This window comes from Lissotriton vulgaris, chromosome 10 (assembly GCF_964263255.1).
Source record: "Lissotriton vulgaris chromosome 10, aLisVul1.2, whole genome shotgun sequence".
Lineage (NCBI taxonomy): Eukaryota > Metazoa > Chordata > Amphibia > Caudata > Salamandridae > Lissotriton > Lissotriton vulgaris.
The window spans coordinates 86,617,078-86,623,077 of record NC_141698.1 but is presented as its reverse complement, the minus strand read 5'-3'; positions in this window follow the sequence as shown (position 1 = coordinate 86,623,077).

Genomic DNA, 6,000 nt, shown 5'->3' with positions numbered 1-6,000 from the left:
TGGCCTCCTAACGTCCTTGGATGCTGAATCCTGCCCAGCTCAACCGGCCATGGTCTTACTAACCAGAAAACCGTTGCCCACATCTTGCGTTCTTTGCAGCTTGGAAAAGAACCCTATGCAGACCGCCCACGATAAAGCGGCATGGATTAGCGAATTTAGCGGCACAAATATGGAAATTTAGCGGCACAAATATGAAAATTTAGCGGCATTTTTGCGGCACTTTATTTTACTCATAATCATTTGTTTTTAGCTTTAAAACAATGGCGACTGTTTTAGCAGAGTATTCCACTTTGAAATAGGCACTGATGTGATTTCATTTCCTGTGATGTATAGGGCAGCAATGTGATTTTTATATAAAAACAAAAAATGGAAAACCTTTGGTGTATGTTAAATGTTTGTGTTAAAAAAGTAAAACCCTTTGTAAGTGTTCTGGTTATTAAGCCTCTCTCTCACTGCTCTTTTGAACCAGTTCATAGTCATATATATAGAATGTCCCTCTATAGGTAAAAATACATGCATTATTTAATTGTGTACATGCTAAATATGTTATGTATAGGGAACTTCACCTAAAATATTGCACACTGTAAAGAAAGAGAAACATACATTGAATTAAGAGTATGCATCAGGGATTATCTCTTTGTCCTGCAGAAGGAGGAACTAGCTCCTGTTGATTATAATTGGAATGGAATGAGTAACTTATGTGATTTGCAAACCGAAGACTTACCAGTTGGATGGAAAGACACACGGCATAGGAGAAGAGATACATGCACGCGAGCTGCAGGAGCTGCTGAAGCTACTGAAAATGCCAACCTCACGCTGCCTTGCCCCGTGCCTTGCTGCCCATCCATCGCTGTTCACCGCTCACCACTCCCAGGCTCCATTGAGTCGTGAGACGACAGGCAGCAGGCATCTAGGCGACAATGGAGCCCACCATATCAGGCATATTCTGTCATCGCCCTCACACTTACGGACAGTAGTTCCAGTAAGGCCGGGTGTCCGGTGGCGGTTTGCCGTGGCTGCAGCTCTGGGCGCAGCGGACTTAGGCCCCACAGCATTTGAGAGAGTCCCTGGTTGCAGATAAGGCCCAACCAGATTAAGGCGTGGCTTGCCACCAGGGTGTGCTCTCTCCCGCACTGTGCCTGCCCACGTGCCAAAAGGTCACACTGCCGTCCTCTGTCTTTTTAAATGGGTACAGCTTTCTCCCTTGCCGATCATCTGCCCCCCTCTACATTACAAACAGTGAAGTGTAACTGAGACATTGAGAAAGAGCTGACCCACATCACTCCCCACCTCCTTCATTTTTGCGGGCACTAAAGTAAAAATCTCGGCATTTTTACAAAAGTGCAGATTTCGCGGGCACTTTTGTAAAAATCACGGAATTTTTACTAAAGTGCTGATTTCGCGGAAAACAGCGAAATCGCGAAATCCTGGAGGGTCTGACTTACACATCCATCGATGGACCCTTTATAATGAGACCTTACCCATGAACCCAGGCAGAAGCCTCGGTTCGCAGATTCTCCATTTTACTAGCTCATTTCTTGCCGCCTGGCTTGCGGGATCATATACCAAATTCTTTTGGAACTATTTTAAGAATGAGAGACCCTTGTGCATTATGTGGGACTGCTTAACGAGCGAGAATGAACTCAGCGCAACTAGTTTTTAAATTGGAATCTTACTCTTTCACCAAATACATTTTTTTTTTCAATTGGGACATTGTTAGAGAGAAATCCAGTGATCAAGGAAATTAATTGACCCACATAGAGTATTGCCTGAGCACATATTACAAGGGACCCATGTGCCTGCACCGAATTACGAATACATGCCTGGAAAAAGTCTGACAGAACAGTTAACACAAAATTATTATTTAAGAAACGCATTTCTTTGTTCAAAATCGAACAAGCAAAGAAAAATTTTAAGCAAGAAATCAAAAAGAATTATGAGATGATTGTGAAAATAAAGAAGAAATATACATTCCTTTTTTCATTTTCCACCATTTGCAAAGCTGAAAAATGGTCATGCCATGTTTGAGACCCTCAAACAGGTCTGGTTTTTAAGCCAACTGAACTTGACATTATTGAACGTTTAAAATGACCCACATCACACCCCACCACCTTCATTTTCGCTGACACTTAAGTAAAAATCACGGTATTTTTACAAGTCTGCCGGCCGATTTCACGGGCACTTTTGTAAAAATCGCGGCATTTTTACTAAAGTGACGATTTGGAGGGTCTGCCTATGGCTGATACATTGGCCCTTGCGTACGATACTACTGGCTTGCCCTGTTCACACAACTCCTCAAGAAAAAGGCATAGGGGCCCAGGTGATTTTTCTGCAAGAAAACCCTAAAGGTTTGTATAGCTTGCTTTTAAATCATCCTTGTGAAAACTTCGAAACAGAGGATCAGCTGCATTGTTATGAACTCTGGGGACATGTCTGGGGTCATGTCTGGCTTTAAATAACACACTGAGTTTCAGACAGAGGAGAGTCAAGTTTTTCAGGAGTCTCAAGAGTGGCCTTCAAGAGGTCCTTTGCCTGTTAATGGCATCAACCACAGTCATATTATCTGACCAAAAAGTAACAGTCCTGTTCCTGAACTCCCATGAACAAATGGTAACTGCCATTTCAATGGAGGATAACTCCCAGAGAGCAATATTTGTTGTTATACTTTGTTCATGGCATGCAGGCGGTCAGTCGCCTAAACACCATCTGGTACCCAGATTCGCCAAAACCCCCCCACTGCCTGCAGCATTCGGGTACAGGCCCAGTGCCTGATTAAAAATGGGTGATGCAGGCATGGCAACTGAGACATTGAATTGGTCTAGGAAACAGCACCAAATTTTTAGATCCTCCTTGACCTCAACGGAAAGCCTCGCATGATGGTGCTTTTTCATCAGACCTGCCATTTATATTTATCTAAGTATGGATCGAGAGAAGAGGCATGCCATGGAAATAATCCTGAGGGCAAAATTAAGCTGGCGCACCAGTACCTTACGCTACTGCTTTTTATAGAAAACAAGGGGGACCCAAAAGGTAGCAAAGGACCATGGGTATTGATTATTTCACGTGGACAAAGGTCCTGAGCAAGAGAGAAAAAAGCGCAGACTGGACACTTTTGAATCAGTGTAAACAGTGTTCTCCAGAGAGGACCATACAATTAAACACACATTGGTTGCATGTATGTCCACTTAAAAGAGTCGACGTTTCGATCCATTGCTCAGATAGTTAAGGATCATCATCAGGACTGTCAAAGCAATAGATTTGCCTGAATAAATTAATAAGCCTGTTTGTGGGAGGAAACAGGGGGAAAAAAAGGAACAATAAAGTTTTACAGAAATCAAAGCCTGAGTAGTCAGCAGTTTTTAAAGATATACACACATGTACAATTTTCTCTCTTGCCTGTTAACGTTACTGCTCTAATTCTTGCTTCTATTCTTATGTCCCTCTCACTAGTTCGGTACAGGCTTGTGCCCTATACTAGTAACTACTTGTTGTATTCCATTTATTTGTTTTGATTGTAACAAAATAAAAACCCTGGTCCGGCTGGACAGGTTAAGTATATAGTCGCCATTGTACTCTATATAAAAATTGTTTATATCTCTAATTATGCTCAGGACCTTTGTTCACGTGAAATTACGCTACTGCAGCATCACCTTGTGGGACAGTACTGTGTTGATTGTCTCACTGAATGCCCTGACTTTCTCCGGTTGGTGGCAAGATTCACCTGCCACAGAGTCGATTTCCATGTCTAGGAAGGTAATGCAGGATCGAAGGCTCCACCTTTCTGTCAGCAGCGAGTGGAACCCCTAAATTCTAGAGAAGTACTATAAATGCCCCCTATGCTTCCTCACTCTCCTGGTGGGATGATCAATAGGAAATCATTCAGATAGTGAATAACATCCTGACACCCAGTTTGCTCAGTGAAAATCCACTCTAGTAGGCAACTAAACTGCTCAAAATTGATGAAGGATGTCGAACACTCTATTGGCATGCACATGTCATAATAAAACTCACCCTTTAACTGAAAACCCAGGAAGTGATAATCATTTAGGTGAACAGGCAGGGGTCAAAAGCAGACTCAATATCTGTCTTGGCAAGGAGGGTGACATGTCCCAACCACCGTAATATCGCAAGAGCCTGATCAACAGAAGCGTATCTGACTGAGCACGCCCAAGGGTTCGATAGCGTAATGACAGCCCCTGCCACCCCCTTTTAGGGCAGACAGAATATGAATCAACAACGTTGCTCTAAATCAATAAGGAATCATACTAGAAGCCCACTACTCAAACATCACTGGCGGACAATACTGTTCTCTCCCTTTTCGGGTACCATGCCATTGTAAGCTGAAGACGACTTTTCCAGGGTCTCTGAATAATACATTTAGATAAACTGAAAACTTTTGTCCTGAAGAAGGTGAAGAAATAGTAAACGTTCACCGAAACGCCGCCTCAACAGTTTTTTGATAAAAAAAAAATGGTGTCATTTTTAAACTTGTATTTGTTTTTTGTCTTTTCTGGAGTAGATACAAAAAAGATGATTTTAAACCATTAATGAATTGAATGTTTTGTGATGAGCAGATTTTGTTTTGTATTCTGTATTGCAAAAACTTAATATCAATTGGTCTCATTTTTTTATATATTGAATTTTTAAATGAACAACTTATAGTCTACTATATGTCTTAAATACTTGTTTTTTTGGTTTTCTTATAACACTTTACAGCAATTGTATATATGAAAAGTACCTGCAAAAACATATCATAGCAATCTTTTATATAAAAAGTTTTCTTCATAAGAATTTGTGGCAACTTGTTTTTCTTGTATAAAGTCCTATAGCACATGATCCATATTATAGTTTGCTCTATAGAATTTGGTTACACACCCACATTCTAGTCTCTTGGGAAGGTTTTTTTTGCTTTATGTTACACAGACCAGACCCTTTTCTAAGAATCAGGGTATCTCCCTCTTATTTTGACAAACTGTCTGAATTTTTGGCATACAATTTAACTAAAAACATGGAGTCTAAAGAGTAGAAGCCAGTTCCAATGGCTGCTTCTCAGGGTCAAATCCTTTCCAATTTACTAGATAGTGCAGCTGTTGCACAACAATTCTTTCAGCATGAATATCTAGTACCTTGTATTCTTTTTCAGCATTCACATGAACTGACAGAGGACATAGAGTAAGACATTTGGGTGCTGAAAAGTGTTTCAATAGGAAACATGGAATCCAGGATAATTTCATTTACTGGGGAATTGCCGCTAATCAGTACCTGGATTCACAATCTGTTCAGTATGAAGTGGACCAAGAAATTCTGGGGTACCTTAAAAGACTTCTTCAAATGTAGATGCTAGATAAAACGTTTACGAAAATTAAGCTATCGCTAAACTCCACTCAGTCTCATGTAGTTCCTATGCAAGTTGTGCATGAGGGGAACCCTATCTGAGAACTAAAAGGACAGTATGCTTAAGGCTCCTCTAAAGCTGAAGGCTGTGTACTTCTACCCCATATAGATCTATCTACTCCAATTGAACCCAGGGATAGTGTTACTTTTGGGGTATATTTACTCTCTGAGTAGAAATACGTCTGATGTTTTTTTACAGTAGAATGTGCACCACTGGTTAAATGTACCATTTTAGTCAATTTTATATTTTTTTGTACCGAAGAAAGAACCTCATTAAGACTGTGAATTTACTATAGACAACTAAATAATATCATATTCAAGGGTATCTACCCTTTTACCCATATCAAAGGCATTTATTAATTAGTTCATGGTGCTAGCATTATTAATTAACTGGATTTGTGAGGAGTGTGCCTTCTGTTGTGCATGAAGAAAGGTGATGAGTGGAAGACTCATTTCTGCAACCCTTTCAGGGATTTTTCCATATTATAGAACGCTATCTGGACAGAGGAATGCTCCTACTATAGTCCAACACTTTATGGACTTAATATTCACCGATATTCTGAATCAATTTCTCCTCTTGTGCCTGGGTGATACCTTGGTGTACTC